Below are 25,477 nucleotides of genomic sequence, written 5' to 3' on the forward strand. Positions count from 1 at the left end.
TTTTAATTGATTTTAATGGATGTTCACTTGCTGTCTTTAAATAAAATCTTGTACACTTTTTTGCACTATAAAAACTCATTTGCCCTCTTGTTTGTAATATAATGTGGAGTTGGTGCTCATTGTGGGGATCCATGAGATTCATTAACCACAAAAAAACATTGTTTAGGGGTACGGAGTTTTTTGCTAATCTACCGGGCCATCAAGTTGAAATCTAAACAAATGCCAGGAGGCAGGTCACGGACCACCAGGCAGCACCACTTGGGGACGGGACCCGGACGATCTCCCCTCAGCGGCAGCAGTACCCAGAGACTTGGTTTTCCTGGTTGTCGGTGTCTGATTATGGACTGAGTGAGTACGAGAGTGACCTCTTCATCCCCACGGCACTTCCCACCTTTCACCGAGACCCGGGGCATCCCCTACCCATGGAGGGTTCCAACACCTTGCTGCCCCGTTCCATCATCCCCGGGTACTCCCAACAGCAGCGGTGGTACTCCTAATTACCACACACCACAGGTGGAGTCACGAACTATAACTCCCCTGTAAATACCGCCCCCTCTTTTCATTCGAGTGGCCGCACGACCCCCGAGTCGAGAGACCCTCGAGCCACAGTGAGCCCGGATCCGAGCAGCTCGGCTGCTTCCACGGGGGTGGTACACATACACAATCCACCTCTAATCTGGGAGAAGGCACCTCCAGTGTTTTTTGTTTTTTTTTTTTGTCTGCATATACCAATGCAGTGCCCCACGGGGCAGGTGGTTAACCTACTCATTGCCGGGCCGTTGAGGGTCGGGTCAGGCGATGTCATGGGTGTCTCTTTTAAGTGTCCCATCCCGTATGCAGGAGGCGCGGATCCTCGTCATGGGGTCTTGCTGTAATCTCGACTCCGGATCCTATGTGTCACTGTGCTCCGGGAAAATGGGTGGTGGACGATGGGACTTGAAATCCCCATCCCCTGCAGATTCTGGCAGACAACATAAAGTATAATCTGCACTAGGGCTTATGCACCCTGTCAGCACTGGCACTGTGGGAACGGTTATACTCGACCTCCAGCTACTCTGTCTCACCATCTCCACCGGTTGCCTCTCGCCCTCTTCCAGTCTGGCCGGTTCCACCTAGAAGAGCTCTGAAGCACTCCTACGTGTTGTTCAAAGTCTCAGACTAGTCTGAACGGAAACGGTTTGTGTGTACCCACTACTCCAGACAGCCCCCACCCTCTTGCCCTGGTAATCAGGAATTTCCCAGCCTGGCTTCTTGAGTTGTGTAATTGGCTGACTCACTGACTGAATTTTGTGTAAGTGACACAAACACCAGCGATTAACCTCCTCTTACCCAGAATGAATACTACATCTTAAAAGAGATGCAGTACTCTGAGGCGACTGAAGCCTCATCGGCGCCACACCAGCGATCTGAAAGGATGACGAGGAGGGGGAAACAAAATAAACAAAAAGAAAACCCGTGTCAGGAATTTTTCCAATATCCAAACGAGATACAGTAAGAATCATCCATTGAATTGCCAAAGAAGCGTGAGGATAAATTACAAATCATCAACCTTTCATATTATACATTAACCCCTTTCAAAATTTTGGTGCTTGAAAAGGGTTATCTTTTTTGCCTATGCAAACTTTGAATATATTTTTACTCATTAAAAATCTTTACATGTTTTGTCAGAATGTAACTTTCAATTTTCTCTACCATGACCCCACAGCCATTTCAGCCTTACGAGATGAAGAACAACAACTATTCCAGGACCTCCTGGATCTTCTGCAAGAGAGAGAAGAACCTGTGTCTAAACAAATATTTAATCGGCGACTGCCCTCCCAACACACACCTTCATTTGGTATATCTCCTACAGTAATTAGATTATTAGACCGTGATTTCTATATGGTTCTTCCCTCCTATCCAACTTCTATTTTTCCCTCTTTCACCACTTTATTAACCCCCAAAACACCCCTGCAGGTCCAACGTAATCCACACAAGGTCCCAGGACGTTCACAGCGAGCACCATAGAACATGACTACTCGCTGTGAGGTTCAGGCAGTTTTGGGGGTTAATAAAGTAGTAAAAGACCGTGTCTTTTGTCTTTTATTCAAAATAAAGCATTATTTCCATGTTTGTGTATTTCTTTTCACTTGCACATTAGTGATGGGGGGTCTCATAGATGCCTCCCATTACTAATCTAGAGCGTAGTGGCAGCTGTGGGCTGGCATTAACCTCTTCTATTACCCCAATTGCCACTGCACCAGGACAATTGGGAAGAGCCGGACAAAGTGCCGGGACTGTCACATCTAAGTCCAGGCGGCTGTAGGCTGATATTTTTAGGCTAGGGGGTGCCCAATAACCATGAGTCTCTTCAGCCTGAGAATACCAACCCCCATCTGTCGGGCTTGATATGTGCTGGGTATCACAATTTGGGGTGATCCTATGCCAATCTTTTTAAAGATCTTTATTTTACGGTATGATATAAACCTTATAAACCTGCCCACCGGCATCTGTGATTGGAAGCGTCAGACATGCTCTCACTCAGCGTGAGGCTTGTCTGACTGCAACCAATCAGACGCGCGGGAAGGTAATGAGTGGCCCCGGAAGTGAATGAGTGGCCCGGGTAGTGAATGACCGGCAGCGGGAACAGTGTGACAGGCATCCAGGTGAATCGGTAAGTATGAAGCGCAAGTTCCTACCCCTTTGCGCCGGATTCTGGTCCCCATAGACTTTATATGGGGACTGGCATCAGGCCAGATACCAGGGATTAATCCCCCATCGACCCAGAGTCAGCGGGGGATTGATCTGCCAGTGCTCCAAAATGGAGAGAGAGGGGAGCCAGCACGATCTGAAAATGGCATGCATCATATAAAAAGTGCAAGTTCACAGATTTATTCCAACTGTACTGTAATATAAATGAGATTTTTAGCAAATAATTGATCAATTCTTTGAGCCACCCCTGCCAACGTCACGGCAAATCTCAATAGGGGGGTCCTACTCTATATTCTGTATTTCATGTGCCATGCGGCCTCCTAGATAAAGTTAAAAGCAGAACCATAATGGAGCACACATACCTGTAACCTGTATATATAACCACTTTTATGTTGCAAAAGAGGCAATTGTGGATAGAGGCCAGCCCAGGTCCCAGCATGTGGAGCAAGCTCTACACATACCAGGACAATATCAGAACTGACCCTCCCAGTGCCAGACAGCAACCATTGATAAAGGCGGACAAGATCCAAGTATGGTGCTTAATTAGCAATGCCTGTGGATAGTCCTGGTATGTGTAGAGCTTGCTCCACATGCTGGGACCTGGGCTGGTCTCTATCCACAATTGCCTTTTTTGCAACATGGAAGCGGCTATATACAGGTTACAGGTATGTGTGCTCCATTATGGTTCTGCTTTTAACTTTATCTAGGAGGCCGCATGGCACATGAAATACAGAATATAGAGTAGGACCCCCCTATTGAGATTTGCCGTGACGTTGGCAGGGGTGGCTCAAAGAATTGATCAATTATTTGCTAAAAATCTCATTTATATTACAGTACAGTTGGAATAAATCTGTGAATTTGCACTTTTTATATGATGCATGCCAATTTCAGATCGTGCTGGCTCCTTTTTCAGTGCTCCAAAATGCAGGGAGAAAGCTGAAAAAGAATTGACATGCTGTATCTTCAAAAACGCAGCCATAAAAAGATGCACTGTGTGGACAGCAAAATAGAAATCACAGACTTTGGAGGAAGAAAATGCATGCATTTGGGTGCATCTTTTGTGACCCCAAACGTCACAAAAATGCAGTAAAAGATGGAGGGTGCACACATAGCCTGAACATACTAAGGCTTTTTCCTGCGGAAAAAAAGCAAAAATATATTGTCAGAAGTTACCTCTATGCCTTGGTAGTAACCAAAACAAAAAAAAGGAAAGTTTCTGACGCCACTTACAGAAAACTCTGCTTCCTGGTAGTGTGGTGTAATGTGGTGTACTCCGAATAGTCCAAAAACACAGGGATGACACAGGCAGCTGTAAGCATTTCCTTGTAAGAATACAGTGGCCCATCCATCCAGCTTATTGGTCACTGTAAGTAGGTGCAGTCCTTCCAGAGGAAACAGTTATCCTGGAGGAGGTTGTGCTCAGATAAGCCCCTGCTGTAGTTATATATTAGGTGCAGTGATTCCTCAGCTCCTCTTATCTGCATGTACTGGATAATCCTTGTCACAACTATTTGCAGCGGAGACCTTGGTTGTGACGGTCATCATTTTAGGGAACTATGGCCGCTCTCCTACCTGCATCCTCAGATTCTGCAGAGCGACTCCCAGTATAAGGTTCATGTTAATACTCCCTTCACTACAAGGTCATAAGATGTAACCATGTGAACTTATTTCCATTTATGGAAAGCAGAGCTGCTTCGATTTTCAGAAGAAATTGGATAATATTCTTGCTGAGTCACTTGCTGCGGGTGTCATTAACAACAGAGATAAAGACTTCCTTGCTACTTCAAAGCCATCTATTCCTACTGTGCCGCCCCCGAGCATCCGGATCCGGGATAGTGTACGTTTGTGGCTCGAGGGTCTCCGGACCCGGGGGCTTAGAGCCACACTCTAAAATAAAAGGGGGATATTTATAGGAGAGTTATAGTTCGTGACGCCACCCGTGGTGTGTGGTAACTGGGAGTACCGCCACTGCCGTTGGGAGTACCCGGGGTGAAGAAGTGGGGCAACAAGGTGTCGTTGCCCTCCATGGGTAGGGATAGGCCCCGGGACTCTGTATGGTGCTACTGGATGCCGTGAAGGGGAAATCACTCAGGTACTCACTCAGCCAATAAGCAGACGCTGAAAACCGGGTAAACCAAGTCTTTGGGTGCCGCTGCCTCTCAAAGAGGAGCTAGTCTGGGTCCCGTCCCCTGCAGTGCTGCCTGGTGATCCGTGACCTGCCTCCTGGCACAAAGTTTAAATTCACCGTAGTGGCCCAGTAGTCTGGAACTTACTGGGCTCCGCTCCCCACTTTGGCTAAGTGTGGGAGCCTGCTCTCAGGGCTCACGCTTGGGATTTTAGTGGGCTGCTTGTATGGAAGGCCCTATTCCCCTCGTTGTACTAGTCCCCCGATTCTGGAGCTAGTGGGAACAGTCCATAAAGGCTCCACTCTCCGCAGGTTAATTGCCGGGTTGCCTGAAGCCTCTCCCTGACCTAAAGTCCGTATACCCCGCCGTGCCTTCAGTCCCGGACCGGTGATAAAGACGATGGCCAGCAGTCTGGTCCTAACAGGTCCAGGCACCTAGCCTCAATCCCCTGCGACAGGGGGTCTGGCTCCTCTAGGTCCAGACCACAGTCTACAACCTACTCAGCTTCTCCTGGGAGCCACTACTCCCTGCCTCCTCCACTTTACTACTCCACTTCACTACTCTCCATCACTCCTCACCTCCCCTTCCTTACCCCTAGAGGGGCGACCCTATTCCGCTTAAGCCGCCCACTGGTGTGTCTGGTGGGTGTGATGCAGGGTGTATCTAGGATTTGATTTGCTGTTGGAGGCAGCACTGTAAGATGAGGACCCAGAACCATGAGGGATTTGAATACCGCAATAAAAAGAGCGTGCAGTACCCAGTGACACCCTGAATAGTCCAAAGGCGTCACACTACCTTCTACTTACTTCCGTAGGTCCACAAGACACTCGACAATCCACCAGATAGGCCTATAGTGGCGCGGATTGGGAGCATTCATGAAATACCATGTGAATACGTGGATTTTTACTTACAACCTATAGTGCTCAACCCGAATTAATATGTCCAAGATACAGTTCACCTATTGAAAATTCTGGAAGAAATCACGGTCCCACCCAATAACCTGTTGGTATTCTTGGACATAGAATCTTTATATACCCGTATTGGACATCGGGAGGGTTTGGAAGCGGTATCTACTTTTGTGGAGGTACAATGTGAAGGTATGACTTCACACTGCATTTTTCTCTTGGATTTATTGTCCTTTGTCCTACGACATTATTTTGTTGTCTTCGACCGGACCTTCTACAGGCAGATCTCCAAAACAGCGATGGGTGCGCATCACGCGTTCTCTTTTGCCAACCTCTTTTTGGGTTGGTGGGAGGATGCGCACGTGTACCATTGTTCCCCGGAGGTTTGTCTGTGGTTGGTACCGGTATATATAGAGGACATTCTATTTTTGTGGACAGGACCAGAGGACGTTTGGAAGGATGTCATCACAAGCCTAAGCACCAATTCCTTGAACATTAAACTTGCTTGGCGGATGTCGACGAGAACGATGGATTTCTTGAACCTACAATTGACCCTCCAGGATCAACATATCACCAATTTGTTCCGTAAGGAGACTTCTACCAATAGTCTTTTACACTTCAATAATTTCCACCCGTATCATTTGAATAAAAACAGTCCAGTTGGCCAGTTCCTCCGTCTTAGGAGGAACTGCAGCTAACAAACTGATTTTTCTTTTCAGGCATCCAATCTTACAGAGCATCTCCTGGCTAGAGGATATCCTAAAAAGGATTTTAACACAAGCACTCCATTGGACAGAGAAACAGGATAGAAGGGCTCTCTTAAAACCACGTGTGAAGAATCTTGATGGTGATGGCAAACTTCGATTGGTCACTTCATATAACAATCAGTGGAGTGATATACATAGATTGCTTTGGAAAAATTGGAGCATCCTTTTTGCGGACAACAAGTTAAAGGAAATAGTGTCATCTAACTCCTCCTGATGGCAAGAAAAGCTAGGAGCTTCAAGGATTCTTTGACCAGGAGCCACTTCTCACAACCTATGGTAAAGCTGGGTACGGGCATAGAATTAAAAGAGTCACGCATGTGGAAATTGTTTAGTTTGCCAGTTTATGTCTATTACTAAAACTTTTGCCAATCATTCAGATCAAAAGGAATTTCCCCTCAAGGATTACATAAATTACTGAACAATGAACGTGGTTCACAAGAACTTAGAAAACGGATATGTGACGCCCTGGCCTATCAGGTCATCACAAGGGTGCCATGCAATCTGCCCTTCTACATGGTACCCGTTCCTCCTTGGTTATGGGTCCTGTCCCTTTGGTGTTGCTAAGAACAGGTATACACAAATCCTGAGGAACACTCTGCACCACACCCACCAGACACCCATTGAGCAGCCTGAGGGGAATAGGGCCGCCCAGATGGAGGGATGGTAGAAGGAGGGCCAGAAGTGTTAAGCCCACTTTACACGTTGCAATTAGTTGTACAATCGCATTTGCGATGTGACACGCCCAGGTTGCATACGGGATCTATGAGATTTCACGTTGGTCGTTCATTTGCTGTCACAAGAGCGTTAGTAGTCTATGTAAAATTGGTCAATTTTGTGTGCGATCCTTTAGATCATGTGTTCTGTGACGTATGCATTGAGCACCTTTTTTTTTTTTTTATTTATTGACTTGCTAAGCGTGTGTAATGTGTAGGGATGCGTTTTTACTATGTCATCTGCCATTCAGCTCTGCTACATGGCCGCTAACAGCAGACACAGACAGCCATGTAGCAGAGCTGAATGGCAGATGACAGCAGACACAGACAGAGCCGCACTGTCAGAATGAACTCGGGTGAACTTCACCCGACTTCATTGTGATGCTGCGGCTCTGTCTGTGTCGCGCCCTGATTAGCGCTCACCAGTGAAAACTCACCGGTGACCGCTAATCTCCTGAGTAACTGAAGTTAGCAGCCCTCTCTCATATACTCACCGATCCCCGATCCCCGGCGCTGCACGGCTTTCTCACTGCTCCGGCGGCTTTTACTGTTTTGAAAAAGCCGGCCGCCCATTAAACAATTTCGTATTCCCTGCTTTCCCCGCCCACCAGCGCCTATGATTGGTTACAGTGAGACACGCCCCCACTCTGAGTGACAGGTGTCACACTGCACCCAATCACAGCAGCCGGTGGGCGTGTCTATACTGTGTAGTGAAATAAATAATTAAATAATAATTAAAAAAAACGGCGTGCGGTTCCCCCCATTTTTAAAACCAGCCAGATAAAGCCATACGGCTGAAGGCTGGTATTCTCAGGATGGGGAGCTCCACGTTATGGGGAGCCCCCCACCCTAACAATATCAGCCAACAGCCGCCCAGAATTGCCGCATACATTAGATGCGACAGTTCTGGGACTGTACCCGGCTCTTCCGGATTTACCCTGGTGCGTTGGCAAATCGGGGTAATAAGGAGTTATTGGCAGCCCATAGCTGCCAATAAGTCCTAGATTGATCATGTCAGGCGTCTATGAGACACCCTCCATGATTAATCTGTAAGTTACAGTAAATAAACACACACACCAGAAAAAAATCCTTTATTAGAAATAAAAACACACACATATACCCTGGTTCACCACTTTAATCAGCCCCAAAAAGCCCTCCTTGTCCGGCGTAATCCAGGATGATCCAGCGTCGCATCCAGCGCTGCTGCATGGAGGTGACCGGAGCTGCAGCACACACAGCCGCTCCGGTCACCTCCACGCAGCTAATGAAGACAGCCGCGCGATCAGCTGCTGTCACTGAGGTTACCCGCGGCCACCGCTGCATCCACCGGTGGCCGCGGGTAACCTCAGTGATAGCAGCTGATCGCACGGCTGTCTTCATTTGCTGCATGGAGGTGACCGGAGCGGCTGTGTCTGCTGCGGCTCCGGTCACCTCCATGCAGCTGCGGTGGAAGCGACGCTGGATCATCCTGGATTACGCCGGACATGGAGGGCTTTTTGGGGCTGATTAAAGTGGTGAACCAGGGTATATGTGTGTGTTTTTATTTCTAATAAAGGATTTTTTCGGGTGTGTGTTTATTTACTGTAACTTACAGATTAATCATGGAGGGTGTCTCATAGACGCCTGACATGATTAATCTAGGACTTATTGGCAGCTATGGGCTGCCAATAACTCCTTATTACCCCAATTTGCCAACGCACCAGGGTAAAATCGGGAAGAGCCGGGTACAGTCCCAGAACTGTTGCATATAATGTATGCGGCAATTCTGGGCGGCTGTTGGCTGATATTGTTAGGGTGGGGGGCTCCCCATAACGTGGAGCTCCCCATCCTGAGAATACCAGCCTTCAGCCGTATGGCTTTATCTGGCTGGTTTTAAAAATGGGGGGAACCGCACGCCGTTTTTTTTAATTATTTAATTATTTATTTCACTACACAGTATAGACACGCCCACCGGCTGCTGTGATTGGGTGCAGTGTGACACCTGTCACTCAGAGTGGGGGCGTGTCTCACTGTAACCAATCATAGGCGCTGGTGGGCGGGGAAAGCAGGGAATACGAAATTGTTTAATGGGCGGCCGGCTTTTTCAAAACAGTAAAAGCCGCCGGAGCAGTGTGAATGCCGTGCAGCGCCGGGGATCGGGGATCGGTGAGTATATGAGAGAGGGGGATAGACTGACATGGACTGAGAGTGAGGGACAGAGATAGTGACCGACTGACAGAGATTAGTGCATGACAGACATTGTGAGGCGCTTCAGAACGCAGCTTTTCAGCTGCGCTCTGAAGCAGACCTTTTTTAAGCTGCGGTGCAGAGCGCACACCTGCGCACATAGCATCAGACAACAAAATCGTATGAGGGATGTCACACGTTATAATTGACTAGGTTCGTGCAACAAAACGCTCAATTCTAGAGAATGATACGATGTGTTTGCGATCAACGGTTTTGCATTCAATCCTGATCGCATGTAGCTGTCACACGCAGATACCTCACAAACGATGCCGGATGTGCGTCACTTACAACTTGACCCCAACGACGGATTGTGAGATATATTGAAGCGTGTTGTCAGGTTTCCGGGATTTCCAGTTCTCTTTTGAAAGAGCTTGCCCTCGGTTAAGATGGAGTTTACTGTTCTGTTGCCCTACTTCCTGTCCAGCTGCTTAAAAGGCCGCCTCTAAGCCCAGTCCAGTGCCTGAGTATACTGCTTGCTGTGTGCTCCTGCTTTGCTGCTCCTAATTCTTGATTGCCTTTGGATCCTCCTGAAAGACTACCGACACCGTCTCTGGACCGTACCCCGTTTTCTTCAAGCTGTGCCCGGACTCCGTCTGCCATCTTCGGTCAGCACTTCTGCCCGGTACCTTCCGGTTCGTAACCACTCTGGACTATCATCCCGTACGGACACTTCTGGACTTTACCACTTGCCCCTTGTGTCCCGGCTGCTGCGCATTTAGGCCTTCCGGGGTGATTGCCAGACAGTCCCTGTATAGGGGTTCGCTCTTGGTGGTCTCCCTGGGGGAGTCCGGTGCGTGGCCCCGGGAATTCCCTTCGCTCCGTTTCGGGAAGGTATTTCGTGTATTATTGTTCTACTGTGTTTGTTCCGTTGTGTACCTATCGTGGTTACCTGTTATAAACATATTTGTACCAAGAACTCGTCTCTGGTTGTCATTGCCCTAACGCTATCGAAATCCTCTTTATGGCCTGAGTATAATGTAATACTATTGTATGTTCTGAGGATTTCGATAGCGTTAGGGCAATGACAACCAGAGACGAGTTCTTGGTACAAATATGTTTATAACAGGTAACCACGATAGGTACACAACGGAACAAACACAGTAGAACAATAATACACGAAATACCTTCCCGAATCGGAGCGAAGGGAATTCCCGGGGCCACGCACCGGACTCCCCCAGGGAGACCACCAAGAGCGAACCCCTATACAGGGACAGTCTGGCAATCACCCCGGAAGGCCTAAATGCGCAGCAGCCGGGACACAAGGGGCAAGTGGTAAAGTCCAGAAGTGTCCGTACGGGATGATAGTCCAGAGTGGTTACGAACCGGAAGGTACCGGGCAGAAGTGCTGACCGAAGATGGCAGACGGAGTCCGGGCACAGCTTGAAGAAAACGGGGTACGGTCCAGAGACGGTGTCGGTAGTCTTTCAGGAGGATCCAAAGGCAATCAAGAATTAGGAGCAGCAAAGCAGGAGCACACAGCAAGCAGTATACTCAGGCACTGGACTAGGCTTAGAGGCGGCCTTTTAAGCAGCTGGACAGGAAGTAGGGCAACAGAACAGTAAACTCCATCTTAACCGAGGGCAAGCTCTTTCAAAAGAGAACTGGAAATCCCGGAAACCTGACACGTGTGTAGCGGGCTTTAGTTGTAGTCAGAGAGTGTCAGTGAGCAGTGACAGGAAAGGTCACGCTTTGGAGCTGGGCTCCTGTACCCATCCCAGGTGCCAGACGATGGCCTGGCCTGGAAGGAGTTAAACCCCGGTCGCAGGGGGTAGTGGCAAGGGGCACGGTACTGCCACGGAGGACAGTTCGGTGGCCTTGTGCTACAACCGGGCAGGGGCCAGGGCACGATGGGGTACGCGGACCCTAGGTTGGGAAGTAGCTTTTTGCAGCCCAGTAATTCACCTGACGAGGACGGAATCTTCATGAACCGCTCTCCACCCGCTCCAGAATCGGGATACTAGCGCAACGAGAGGGATAGGACTTCCCAAAACCATCCAGAAAATCCCAAGCGTGAACCCTGAGAGCAAGCTCACTCTGCTAGCCACGCACGTGAGTGGGACCCGAGTAGTTTTAAGCAAAAGGGATCCACCAAGTGTAAACAAATTGCCAAGGGACAAGGCTTCAGACCAACCAGCAACGCCAAAAGGGCACGGACCCAGCGTGCTCGGACAAAAGCTGCAGGGCATTCAAGACTTTGGTTTACCTGGTGTCAGCATCAGCATCTCTGGACTGTGTGAGTACGTTGTGCCCCTTTGCTTCCAACGGGTCCCCAGCCTGCCATCACCGAGCCCTGGGACACCTTCCCCTGCCCACAGAGGGGTTAACATCACCAGCTGCCATCCCATCGCTCCCGGGCGCTCCCTCTCTCTCCTAAAATGCAGCAGCGGTGGTATCCCATTTTACCACGACCAGTGGGTGGCGTCACGAACACTATCCAATCCACCCTTCCTCCCCCCGTTTTATTTTCAAGAGGCCGTGTGACCCCGCTTCGGGTCCAGAGACCCCTCGAGCCACTGCGGATCCGGATCCGAGCAGCCCGTCAGCTGTCGCGGGGGCGGTACAGATACAGCAACATTTTTCTAATATCGCCCTAGCAGAGAAACGCTGCAAACAGGCCAAAGTCCTATCAACCGTGGCTGCACATTACCTGTTCTTTCATCATGGTAGGATCCAGGATACTGAAATTGTGGGAGACTTGGTCATATCCGGAATACCATCCGTGGTTGTAATATAACCTTGTCCCTCCTTAGATTGGAATCCCAATGGATCTTCAAATTGAACAGCGTAGCTCCAATGGGTATCAATGAGAATTTGCTATCCTCTGGTTTCTATAAGCAATAAGTCCCATTGATTATTTTTATGTATGGGGCTTTCTACATTTTTGAATTATCCGTTTTCATATATCATGATTGGGTGCCTGTTCTCTAAACCGGGTACCAACTACTTTGTTTGTTGGTCCAGACTCACACCGTATGCTTTATCTGTAGCGCCCCTGAGACTTCAGTCACTACAGGGTATTGCATCTCACTTAAGGTGCAGTACTCATCCTGGGTAAGGAAGAGGTTAACCACTGGTTTTCACTTACACAACACACACACAGCTCTGTTCAGGGTGCAGAGCCCTAGGGTGGTGCATACTTCAGGTTGCGCCTCCAGAATCTGCTGGACAGGGGTATTTTAGGTCTCTCTGGACACCACAAATTCCCGGAGCACAGTAGCAATAGAGAGCATGGAGTTATGATCACGGTCACGCACCAAGAAGGCTCGTGCTGCCTGCCCACGGGACAGGAACTTTAACACTAAACCGGGGTCCTCAAGCACTTCAGGTCACGTTGATCCACACTAAAAATCGCAAGAAGGAAGGGCCCATGTGACACCCTGGCAAAACCAGGTAGTCACACAGTACAGGCCCCCGCACAACACCTCTCCCACACAGGGTTAAACCAGCCGACAAAATCCTAGTCACCCCCCTCAGGGAAGGACAGACACACCAGTGGGCAGGACCAGGTGGAAGGAGAACACCCACCTAGGGGTCTGGAGAACCCGGGGCGGGAAAACAAGCAGTGAAGTTTGGAGTAGTAGTGGAGGAGGAGTGAGAAAGCTAAGCTCAGTGAGTTGAAGTAAGAAGTTCAAGTTGACAAGCATCGGGGTTGGAGCCCCAGCATACTGGCTAGGTGGCAGACAGTGGTCAGTGCCAGCAGGAGTTAGGAAGACGGCTGCCAGAGATCCGAGGTGGACCAGGGCAGGGTTGTAGCCCGCCAGTACCGACACCGGAGAACCATCCCGGAAACCATGCACAAAAGAGGGTACTTGGACCCTGAAGCCAGGACCGGCAATTAGCTAATTAACCAATTGATGGCAGGATTTTAGGTCCTGTCCCAACCTAAGTCCCGAAAAGTAGACAACCACCCAACGAGAGGGATAGGGCATCCGCCAGGGCCCAGTAGATCCCACGGGTCAACGTCTGATGGGCACGGCTCCCAACAAAAGGACCGAGAGCGGACTCCTGCGTTACACACCTGGAAGTCCATCACAGAAAACACAAAGTGCAGAGGAAGGGGACATTGACCACCGGCCCGGGTGGGGGACCAGAAATACAACCCCGGCCGCGGCAGCCGGCCACCATCACCTTGGTTTACCAAAGGACTTGTGTGATTTATTCAACCATGAGTAACATCCTCGGTCTGACCGAGTGCATCCATCCCTACCCACGTAGGGGTTAACATCCAGCTGCCAGCTCATCGCCCCCGGGAGTCCCACAACAGCAGCGGTGGTGCTACACCTCACCACACACCGTGGGTGGCATCACAGACAGTTTTCAACAACACCCGTACAAATACGCATCCCCTTTTATTCGAAGTGTCCGCGCTACCCCCGGGTCCGGTAGAGTCCCTCGAGCCATACCGCAGATCCGGATCTGAGCAGCATGGCTGCTGGCATGGGGGCGGCACACCCAGAGACTACCGCACCAGTTCTGACCTTTGACTTACCCGGGATCGGCTGGGGCCCATCACGGCGGAAACCGGCACTCCAAGGGTGACAACTGAACTGTGAGTAAAAGACCTTGAACCGCAACCACTGTGTCAGCCCATCATTGCCCCGCGCTCTGGCACCAAAGGCCACTTCTGCCTCCATCATCCTCCCTGAGGCCTAGCTTCATCTGTGGGATGCTGAATCATCCTAGCTGCGACAACATCTGCCCCAGAGGACAGAGTCCGCAGTGGCGGGCTAATTACGGGCCACATACCATAGGTGGCGTCACGAGACAACTACTACTCCCACCTTCCTCAACATCCCAACTACCACTCATCCCATCCTTCATCCCCTTTTTGGTGTACACTTTGGGGGCACGAAGCCAGGCAGGGCCACCTGTGACATCCCAGACTCGACATCACCAGCCCAGCAAGGAGTATTTCACCCCCCTGCCCCGTGGGTGCTACATATCCTCCATTGGAATATCAATTGTCCATTTTTACATACATCTATTATGTTTATTCATGCTATCTGTAAATGAGTTTACTGCTACTCATTTGGTTCCCTGTTTGCTCTCCATGCCTTGCCTAGCCTCTTATTTGTTTGTACTATTGTATTGTTGATGATTTGTAATTTATCCTCACCCTTCTTTGTCAACTAAATGGATGATTCTTCCTGTATCTCGTTTGGATGTATGTACTTTCAGAGAAGATATACCAGGCCTGGAATTACCACGATGTGTCCACCTGTATGCCTTATTTGACTCAAAGTCCATTTTAACTCCGAGGAATTTATTCCTCTTTCCCTTCATGATCTCCTTTCGTATTTATCAATGTTCTCCTTAAGTCTAGCAAGGAACGGCTGTACCAAATTCTGCTCAAAGCCATGGAGTTTCTCATTAGTCACCTTAATCTGTTCTCGGATATTCATAAGTAAGGTCTCATCATGTTTAATTAGCATATCTATCAATATATGGGAACATTATAAGAGGCCCTTCTCCCAGGTGGTCCTGAATTGTTTATCAACCTCCCAGGCGGGAAAAATCTGAACTCTAAGGGGGTCTTTACACGTTGCGACATCGCTACCGATATATCGTCGGGGTCACATAGTTAGTGACGCACATCCGGCGCCGGTAGCGACATCGCAACGTGTAAATCCTAGGTGCGACGATGAACGAGCACAGAAGCGTACAATATTGTTGATCTGTGTAACGTCGTTCATTTCCATAATGTCGGTTCGACCGCAGGTACGATGTTGTTTGTCGTTCCTGCAGCTCCACACATCGCTGTGTGTAAACCCGCAGGAACGACAAACATCTCCTTACCTGCGTCCCGCCTGCAATGCGGAAGGAAGGAGGTGGGCGGGATGTTATGTCCCGCTCATCTCCGCCCCTCCGCTTCTATTGGCCGGCCGCTTAGTGACATTGCGGTGACGCCGAACGCACCTCCCCCTTGAAGGAGGGATTGTTCGGCGGTCACAGCGACGTCGCCGATCAAGTATGTGCGTGTGAAGCTGCCGTAGCGATAATGTTCTCTACGGCAGCAATAACCACATATCGCATGTGCGACGGGGCGGGTGCTATCGCGCTGGACATCGCTAGCAATTGCTAGCGATGTCGCAACGTGTAAAGCCCGCCTAAGGCCACGTAGGGAAATTGCAGATTTACCGTACTCCTCCAAGCTCTTAATATTCCACCAAATATGTATATAACCTTTATGCAAGCCATAAAACTGGTCAGACACAACCTGGAAACCCTCATTAGAACCAACTGGTAGGCTGGAATGAAATAAATTGGAAGCCTAATTGTTCCATGCCGCCTCTCTTGCCTTAAAATCAATTGACATATTTTACCCCTTCACCCCCGTGCCATTAGTTTAACCATATAGTACACTGTAAAACGGTAAAAAAAATTCCAAGTGCAAAAAAAAATTACAAAAAATGTGCATGATTGTTTTTGGGATATTTTATTCAGTATTCACTATATGGTAAAACTGATGTGTCGGTGTGATGCCTCAGGTCAGTTTGAGTTCTTAGACATCAAACATAAATAGATTTGCTTTTTATTTAAGGGGTTAAAAAATTGAGAAGTTTGTCAGAAAAAGGCACACTTTTTGCACCATTTTCCGTGATCCTGAGCATTCTCATTTCTCGGGATCTATGGCTCAATGATGGCTTATTTGAGTCTTGAGCTGATGTCTTTAAAAAGGTACCATTTTTGCGCAGAAGCGCCGTTTTGATTGCCTGTTATCGCATTTTGCGCAAAATTCATGGCAACCAAAGGCATTTGGAATTTTTTTGTCGCTATGCCGATCAGATTAATTGATTTTATAGGTCATCATAGGACAGAGGCTGCGGTTATTGTGGGAGCCTCTGCCCCCTCCTTTAAATGAAACGTCACCAGTGATATTTGTTTTGGCGGCTGGGCTAGTCGCAGCTCTACTGAGCATGTATTGGTTGTCAATTCTGACATATGCTTAGTAGATTATTATCACTGTACATATGCACAGTGACAGTGTGCTCGGCTCTGATTAAAAGTAACGAGTCAGCAAGAGAGCACACTGTCAAGGATGTTACTTGCGGGGACTGCTTGTGCGGGCACACTGGCCATTCTTCTAACAACGCGTGTGCTCTCTTGACGTCTCTTTAACCCCTTCACCCCCGGGCGATTTTTTATTTTTGTTTTTTCTCCCCTTCTTCTGATAGCAGTAACTTTGTTATTTTCCCTATGAGGGCTTGGTTTTTGTGAGACAAGTTGTACTTTTATATGAAACCATGAGTTTTACTATATCATGTACTAGAAAATGGTAATAAAATTCCAAGTGTGAAAAAAAAAAAAGTGCGACTGCTTGATTGTTTTTGGAATATTTTATCCACAGTGTTCACTATATGGTAAAACTGATGTGTCGGTGTGATGCCTGAGGTTGGTGCGATTTCATAGACACCAAACATGTATTAGGTTTACTTTTATCTAAGGGGTTAAAAAAATTCTGAAGTTTGTCCAAACAAAAGTGGTACACTTTTTGCACCATATTCCGCAAAGTGTAGCGTTCTTATTTTTCGGGATCTATAGCTCAGTGACGGCTTATTTTTTTGTGTCTCAAGCTGACATTGTTAAGAAAGCCATGGACCCCATAGGGGGGAGGGGCGACATGACCAGAGGGAAGGGAGGGAGTGAGGGGTTAATAAAGTGAATTAAAGGGCATTATGGGCCCTTATAGGGGATTGGTGGAATAGGGTCACTGTAGGGTGGGGAGGGGGCTAGTATATAAACTATAGGGGAGGGGTCTTACCTTCCTTGTGACTCCGGACAGTAAAGGATTCCGACCTGACCACCGGCATGGCGGACCTCCAGGCACTGGACGGACTGATCCGATCTGCGATGGCGGTGCACGGGGCCCAGGCAGTGCAGTCCCACTTCAGGGCTGCCTGGGTTTCCCCGTCGGCACCTGCCCCTTGTCCCCCCCTCGGCCGCGGGCGGCGTTCCAGGCCCGCCTCCCCCCCCCATCAGGTATTCCTCGGGCGCAGGGGGGGCAAGGAGGCCCAGTGAGAGCCCCCCTTGGGACCCTCCGCGGCGGGGCGGGCAGCGGCTGCTTCCAGCGTCTGCCCCGGCCGCAGGGAGGAATCTCCGGCGAGGCCGCGGCGGCCGCAAAGGGGGCGTGGCCAGCCCGGGGCCTTCTTCGGATGTCGGGCCTCGGGCTGGAGTGAGGAGCCCAGCGGCGTCTCCCGGCCGGGAGCGAGCCCGGCGACGATCTGAGGCCAGCGGCGGCCTGGACGGAGGCGGGCCCGGCCTGGGGCCTACTTCCGGTCCCAGGCCTCGGGCTTAATTTACCAGGCCAGCGGAAGCCCGGGACCGGGGGGCGTGCCCAGCGGAGATCGGAGGCTTGAGAGGGGGCGCGCCCAGCCTGGGGGCCTGCTCCTGGTGACGGGCACCCGGCGGTGTGACGCGGCCCTGCGGCAGCTTCCATCTGGGAGCGGGCCCTGCAGTGTGAATGAGGCCAGCAGTACCCCCCGTGGGTGGCGGGGGGGGCTGGGCGCAGGCAGCCAGCGGGGGGACCGGTGTGTGCAGGCGGCACCCGGATACCCGTGAGGCTGCGGGGAGCAGGGGGGGACGGCAGGAGCCCTGCGGTTCCCGCCAGGTCCCTCAGGTCAGCAGTACTGCGCCCGGCAGCAGCGGTCTCCCCCTCCCGGGGAGGACCCAGCGGGATGCCACGGTTGGGGCCCCTGGAGGGCTGGAGGCGACGGTGGGGAGCCCCCTGAGCTCAGGGAGAGGCTCCTCCAGGAAGGGAATTCGGTCAGCGGCGGCCCGGGGGACAGGACGGTCTCGCGGGCTGTCGCCGCACAGGAAGAGACGGATGCCCACCGCCAGTGCCCACGTGGCGGCCCAGGAGGAGGGGATGCATCGGCTGCGTCCCCTGGAGCTGGAATGGTGGAGGACGACTACAGCGAGGAAGAAGAGGGAGCCCTCAGGTCGGGGGGACGAATCTGACGAGCAGATGGCGGAGGACGTCGTGGTTCCAATTTCCATTTCTGCGCCACGGTCGGGTGAGCTAGCCGTGGTTTGCGGCGCGGGGTGCTAGTTTTGGGGAGGTGGCTGCGGGCACGGCAGCGCCAAGGGGGGTCAGCATTGCTTAGTCAGTTGCTGGGCTTGTTGCAGGGTTTAACGCGCGCGCCGGCGGCAGCAGCGGCCTGGACGGGTCGGCGGTGGATGGCGCAGCGTCGGTCAGCAGCGAGGCGGCGCTGGTAGGGACGGGTGCGGTTGGTGGAGTAGTGGAGCCCGCGGGTTAAACAGCGGTAGAAAAGGAAAATGGGGATGAGGTGGTGCGTTTGGCGGATAGGGCTAAGTTTACGTGTGCTTTGAGGGACCGTTAGGGGCTCACCTTTAAGAGGGAGGTGAGGGACAAGATTGGGAAGGGGGAGTATGTGAAGATATTTTCCCTGCTACCCCTGTAAAAAAAAAAAAAAAAATTTTTAATCTGGACACGGTGAGGCCGAACGACTCCAAGAAGGAAGGGGAAGAGGAAGAAAAACGCCGTTATATGCTCATTCCTCGCCCCCGTTTTTCCAATTGGCTGCAGGCGTTCGCAATTTGGCAAGTGTCATAGGGGAAAAGGAGCCGGAGCACTGCTCGGCTCTGTTTGATTATCGGGATGCAATGGGGGAGGCGTATCGCACGGACAGGGGCTTGCCATGGCTGCGGTATGATGAGCAGTTTAGGCGGCGGAAGGCGTTGCGGCCCGGCATGCGGTGGGACCGTGAGGACATTTCCTTATGGATGCGTTTAATGGCGGCCCCGAGCCAACCCCCCCCGTCCCTTTCATGGCGGCGCCGGGGGGAACGGGAGCCAGGCCCTCGGGTACCCAGAAAAAGGGATTGTGCTGGCAAGTTGATGACGGCCGGTGCAAATTTGGGGCAGCATGCAGGTTCGAGCATGAGTGCTCCGGCTGAGGGGGGACGAGTTTTGGTAAAAGGGAGGACGCCAGTGACAATAGGGGCGATGGCGCCATCCTTTAAATAGGTATCCGGGCGGGGCAGCGGCGTCAATTTTGCGGTTTGGTTTTTTATACGGTTTTCAGATTTCAGATTCCGTCGGCGGTTGAGGCATGGCCTCCGGTTTGTCGTACTTTACGGTCGGCGAGGGACCACCCTATGGTTGTGGGTGGGAAGTTGGGGACAGAGGTTGAGTTGGGCAGGATGGGGGGGTCCATTTGAGAGCCCGCCGTGCAGTAATCTGGTGGTGTCCCGTTTGGGGGTGGTGCCAAAGAAGGAGCCGGATAAATTTCGGCTCATCCATCATCTTTCAGTTCCGGGGGGGTCGTCAGTGAATGATGGCATCGCGCTAGAATTGTCGGCAGTGTACTACGTCTCGTTTGACAAAGCGCTGGACTTGGTGCGGGCGGCGGGATGCGGTGCATTGATGGCAAAGGTGGATGTAGAATCGGCGTTTCGTTTGCTGCCGGTGCATCCGGAGAGCCAGCACCTTCTGGGTTGCTGGTGGGGTGATGAGGTTATGTTGATCATTGTTTGCCTAGGGGCTGTTTCAATTTCTGATTTGTATTTTGAGGCGTTTAGTTCCTTTGCTGAGTGGGTGGTGCGGGACGTGTCGGGTTTGTCCTCCATTATCCACTATCTAGATGATTTTCTTGGTGTCGGTCCGGCGGGATCCATGGTTGGCGCTGGCTCGTTGTTCGCCTTACAGAGAGTGGCGGATAGCTTTGGGATCCCTTTAGCACAGGATAAATCGGAGGGGCCGGCGACGGTTATGCGGTTTTGTTTTGGGGATTGAGATTGACTCTTTGGCTATGGAATGCAGGCTGCCGGAAGGGAAGATGGTGGCCTTGTGGTGAGTGGTAGCAGCAATGCTGTCAGCACGGAAAGGGCGGCTGAAGGATTATGCCACTGGGGCGGGTGTTCGCCAAGATTTTGGCGGCAGATATGGTAGGCGTACGGTCCCCGGCGCATTTTGTGCGGGTCACGCGGGAGATCAAGGAGGATTTTCTGGTTTGGGATGTTTTTCTTGCAATGTTTTAACGGCCGAGCCTTGTGGTTGAAGAAGGTGGTGCCCAATGGTGTGCTAGAACTGTACAGGGACGCGGCCGGGTCGGCAGGTTTCGTCATCCCTTTTTCAGGGACATTGGTACGTTGGGAGGTGGCCTGAGGAATGGCGGCAGGTTGGTCTGGTAAGGAATCTGGCCTTGCTGTGGTTATTTCCGATCGTGGTGACGGTGGAATTGTGGGGGGGGTCGCGATTTTCGGGATGTAAAGTGTGCGATCACTGCGATAATCAGGCGGTGGTGCATGCGATAAACAGCTTGTCAGCAGAGTCCGGACCGGTAGTGGCTTATCTGCGGCATTTGGTGCTCAAGTGTTTACTGTGGAACGTTCATGTGGTTGCGAAACACGTGGTGGGGGTTGATAACGGGGTGGCGGACGCTTTATCTCATTTTCAGTCCACAGGTTGTGGGAGTTCATGCCGGGGGGCAGACGAGATCGGAGCAGTGTGTCCAGAGGACTTGTGGAGCCTGGTGAGGCATTGATTGCGGGTTTCATTAGGAATTCGGTGAGTGGCAGGAGATGCTGGGAGTTATGTTTGGTGACGGGCGAGCAAATTACTTGTTGGCGCTACTGGCACTAGTGAGCGAGGATTTCAGGGCTGGGAAGTCAGCATCAGCAATGATACTTAGGGTGGCGGCTGTGGCCTTTTTGGTTGAAGGTCAGGGGTGAGTGGGGCGTGCCGCGGAATTTTGGGTGCGGCAGGCCTTGAAGGGTTTTCGAAAAAGGGGCGAAGGAGCGGGACACTAGGCGGCCCATTTCTTTGGTTTTGTTACGGCGATTGGTGGACGGTTTGCGGGAAATTTGTGTCTCAGTTTATGAGAGGGTGCTTTTGAAACGGCTTTTGTGTTAGCCTTTTTGGGGCGTTGGTGAGCCCTTCCAGGTTCAGGGGGGGTGGTCTGATGTCCGAGGTTGGGGCATTGGTGGGACGGAGAGTAGAGTGTCAGCTTAGGCGGTCCAAAAAACAGACCTGATGGGTCGAGGCAGGTTGGCTGTGATGGATGCGTTGTGCCCGGTGCAGTTGGTGAGAAAGTTTTGCGGCTTGGGGGCGGTCCTCCGGGCCTGCTGTTATGGCACGTGGATGGGTCTTGGTTTGTCTCGTTACCAGTTTGTGGCCGTACTGAGGAGTTGTTTGCGCTGTGCGGGGGAATGCTCGGGAGATTACGGGCCTCATTCCTTCAGGATCGGGGCGGCTGCGGAGGCTTCGCGTTGTGGCCTGGGTGATGACATGGTGAGACGAATCGGTTGGTGGGAGTCTTATCGTTTTTCGGGGTTATGTGCGCCCACAGTTGTTGTCCCAGGGAGGGCTTTATGGAGTAGTTGGTTGTGGCTTTGTTGGGGTTCCTTGCTAACAAATTGGTGTTGGTGGGGTTTGTTTGGTAAAGTTTCTGTGGTTGTAGGAATCTGCCTGATATGGATTCTGGGGCTCTCCTTCGTGTTCTGGGGGGCCCGTCGGGCCGATGCTCGCCTGAATGGTCGGCAGTTGGGTGGACAGATCGCTTGCGTTGGTCAAGTGGTTCGGTGTGCGGGGCATGGAATGGAGCAGGGTCGTGACGGAGTTTGAATACTATTGCAGGGTGGATAGCCCTCCGAACGTGTTGGTTTTTGCACGTGGGGGGGGGAAATGACTTGGGAGCGCGGGCATCACGTGATTTGATCTGGGACATCAAGATGGATCTATTGCGTTTATGGACCAGGTATCCGGGTTTGATAGTGGTATGGTCGGATTGTGGCCACATTGGTGTGGAGGGGGGCACGGTCAGTTGAGAAGCTGAATCGCGCCCGGGATCATGTGAACAGGGTGGTTGCGCGTTTCGTGCGGAGAAATGGCGGTAGTGTAGTGTGACGTGCGGATCTGGAGTCGCCAAAGTGGCAGTTTCGAAGGGGTGATGGGGTTCACCTTACTGAGATTGGTTCTGATCTATGGGCCTTGGGTTTGCGTGATGGTGGAGCAAGCCTTGGGTGTGTGGCGGGTCCAGGCCACGTAAGGTGTCACGTGTCCTGTCCTGTGGCGGGGGTAGGTCTGGTCCAGAGGCGGTTGTAAGGGATTGGTGGCTGGACTGAGAGGCACTGTCTTGGTATGGTGTCTCCGGGTTCCGGTAAATTGCAGGCACGGGGTTCTGCAAGGTTTGGGGGGTATTAATCCACGGGGTGATTAATACCTCATCTCTGCGTCGGAGTGTTGCGGCCAGGGATATTGGTGGAGGAAGTGGTTTCTGGACCGGGCCTACATGGGGTTACATGTACAGTTATTATTTATGTGTTACCTATTATTTGTTTGGGGTCGCCCGTTGGACGGCGCCCCCTTGTGTTAGTATGTTAATAATAGGTAATAAAGGCTGCTGTGGCCAATTTGTTTAACCAAGTCACATGCAGTCGGTGTGTTATTTATTAGGTTAAGTGGGTATAGTAACCATCACGACCGGAGAATCCTTCCTCAGTGGTCATGTTAATGGTACCTTTTTGGGCAAATGCTATGGTTTGATCGCCTGTTATTGCATTTTGCGCAAAATTTGCAACGACCAAAAAACCTAATTTTCAGGTTAATAGATTTTAAATTTTATTAGATTGGGCATTTCTGAATGCAACAATATCAAATGTGTATATTTTTTTAACAATTTAATTTTCAATGAGGCAAATGGAGGGTTATTTGCTGGGTTTTTATTTATTTTTTTTACTTTTTATCTTACTAGTCCCACTATGGGACTATAAGGATCAACAGTCTGATGGCCAATAATACTGTTGATCCTTATAGTCCTTGATGCACAGCTCTGATCAGCAGAAATGCTGCTGCCCTGTTACAGCTGCTGCTCTGTCGAAAGTGACAGGAGGCATCACATGACCCGTCGCTAGCATGGCAACCATCTGCTCCCCGTAATTGAGTCACGGGGCCTCCAATGGCGACGGGGAAAGGCAATTTCCTCACCGCGGCCATTTAAATTGCCTTGTCACACTTTGGCAGTGCGATCTAGGGGGGTTAACATGCGCGGGTGGATTGCAGATCCACCTGCACCTGATAGCCGCACATGTCTGCTGTTCAAATCCGCAGACATGCAGGGTTAGCTGTCCTCAGTCGTAAAGCGGTTAATCTACCGAGGATCTTTTGGTATTGATAACCAATGCATGCTCCCTAGAGCTGGGACTAGTCCAGCCCCTGAAATAGGAATCACTAATGACACTTCGTTTCAGGGAAGGGGCAGGGGTTGTGACAGTGACCGCTGCCTTTGCCTTGTTTGACTATCCCAGCATGCACTGGAATTGTTAAAAAAAGTGTCATCAAAGAGGAAAAAGTAAAAAAAAAAATATATAATTTATATGGCGGCAGTGATATAACTAGAGTCTGATGGGCCCAAGTACAAAATTTGAACCTGCCCCTTTCCCATTTTTCTGTTGTTTATATTGAGAGTATTAAGGCTGGTCTCCTGATTTTGCTTGGTGAGTCCTGGGAGGAGTTGGATCATTCCCTGCTGGGAATGTGTGTACCATGCTCCATATTCTGCAATGTATTTGTGTTTTGTCATGCTTGGTATTAATGTTAGTCTTTCCTCTATATTAGTGTTTTGCTTGGATCTCAGTAACACCAGAGTACTGATATAGTGGGGCAGAGGCCGTGTGGTCTCAGCTTTTTTCCTATCAGGTGTATTGTTTTTTTCTACGGGTATTGCGTGGCTGCAGACAGTGCTCTTTTCTGTCCTTTCCTATATAGATAGTTTGGGCCTCATCTTTGCTGAATCTGTTTTCTACCTGTGTACTGTGTTTCATCTTGTATCCCCGGTTTTATAGGTTTTGGGGCTATCTATATCTTTGGGGAACTGCTCCAAGGCAGATTAGCTTTTCGTGTTTTTCTACCTTTTAGGAAGAATTAGTTCTCCGGCTGTGTCGAGGTGATTAGGTCATCGTAGGCTCATCCCACGGCTACGGCTAGTTGTGTTGTCAGTGTGAGGTCTGCAGTCAGCTGAGTTTCCAACCATTCTGGTGACACTCTGGATTTCCTAGTTTTTGCCTTTTCTTTGATCCTTCTCGGTCACTGAATCATAACAAAACAAAGTGTAGCGTGCACGCGGTTCTGGGCCCAGCCCACCGCACCCGGGTACTATGGTGTACAGCTGCCATAACCAGGGACTTGGAGATCCTCTCACTGTGACCCAGTATAGCCAGCAGCTAAAGAATGGTGAATCTCCAGTATCAGGATGCTGCTCACATATGTCGCAGTCCTCCTTGCTGAACTCCAGCACGAATCTTCTAAAAATTCACTTAAATGTTTTTGCGGTGGCTCTTTTTCGTTACGCACACCTCTTGCTTTCCCTGCGGCTCACACACACCGCCTCCTCAGCCCTCGAAGTCCAGTGGAGAAGTCCATTGAGATGTTGCTATAGTAACCAGACAGTCGAATGCAGATGCAAAACAGTGGCCTCTTGTGGCTGGTCAGTAACAATGCATACAATGAACAGTAAATAAGTGTTTTGCAGCAGTTCACAGTGAATAAAAGTCACTAATAGACTCTCAGGCCTCTGTCACACGCCCATGAAAATCACGCACGTGTTTCACGGACGAGTCAAAGATGCGGATTGTCCTCGGTGTGCCATGTGTATGGCACACGTGTGTTCTCCGTGTGTTATCCGTGATAACACACGGAGAACGGGAACATTCTGCTCACCTGTCCCTAGCTTCGCTGTCCATGGTGCTGATCTTCGGTCTCTGGTCCTGCCGACTCTCCGTTGCTGCTGCTTCCGACTGCAGTGAAGTGAATATTTAATGAGCGGCGGTCGGCAGCAAGTGACAGTAGCGGCAGAGACAGGAGGGCTGGAAAAGGTGAGTAAAGGTTTATTTATTTATTTATTTTTTTTTAAAAGACACGTGTTTTCTCCGGTGCGTGTCACATGGAACACATCCGCGTGGTCTGTGTGTGTTACGTGTGACACATTTGCGTTCCGTGTGACACCCATGATGCCAGAGAAAAAGGGACATGTTGGCGTTTGGAGCACACAGGCACACGTAAGTACGGAACGGACACACGTTCCGTGCAAA

The 25,477-nt window shown here is 50.6% G+C and overlaps 1 protein-coding gene across 2 annotated transcripts in view; it reads right to left on the reverse strand.

The window, feature by feature from the left end:
- The window catches only part of LOC142310844 (solute carrier family 2, facilitated glucose transporter member 9-like), a 156,494-nt gene that overhangs the window by 116,307 nt on the left and 14,710 nt on the right, over positions 1-25,477 (reverse strand). Inside the window, exon 1 of one of the 2 annotated variants that reach the window (XM_075348590.1) lies at positions 3,922-3,969. The exons of the other annotated variant lie outside the window; for it this stretch is intronic. The gene's annotated coding sequence lies outside the window, so the exon portion shown is untranslated. Of the gene's footprint in view, positions 1-3,921; positions 3,970-25,477 lie in introns of those variants that run through there. 2 annotated transcript variants of the gene reach the window in all.

This window comes from Anomaloglossus baeobatrachus, chromosome 5, assembly GCF_048569485.1.
Source record: "Anomaloglossus baeobatrachus isolate aAnoBae1 chromosome 5, aAnoBae1.hap1, whole genome shotgun sequence".
Lineage (NCBI taxonomy): Eukaryota > Metazoa > Chordata > Amphibia > Anura > Aromobatidae > Anomaloglossus > Anomaloglossus baeobatrachus.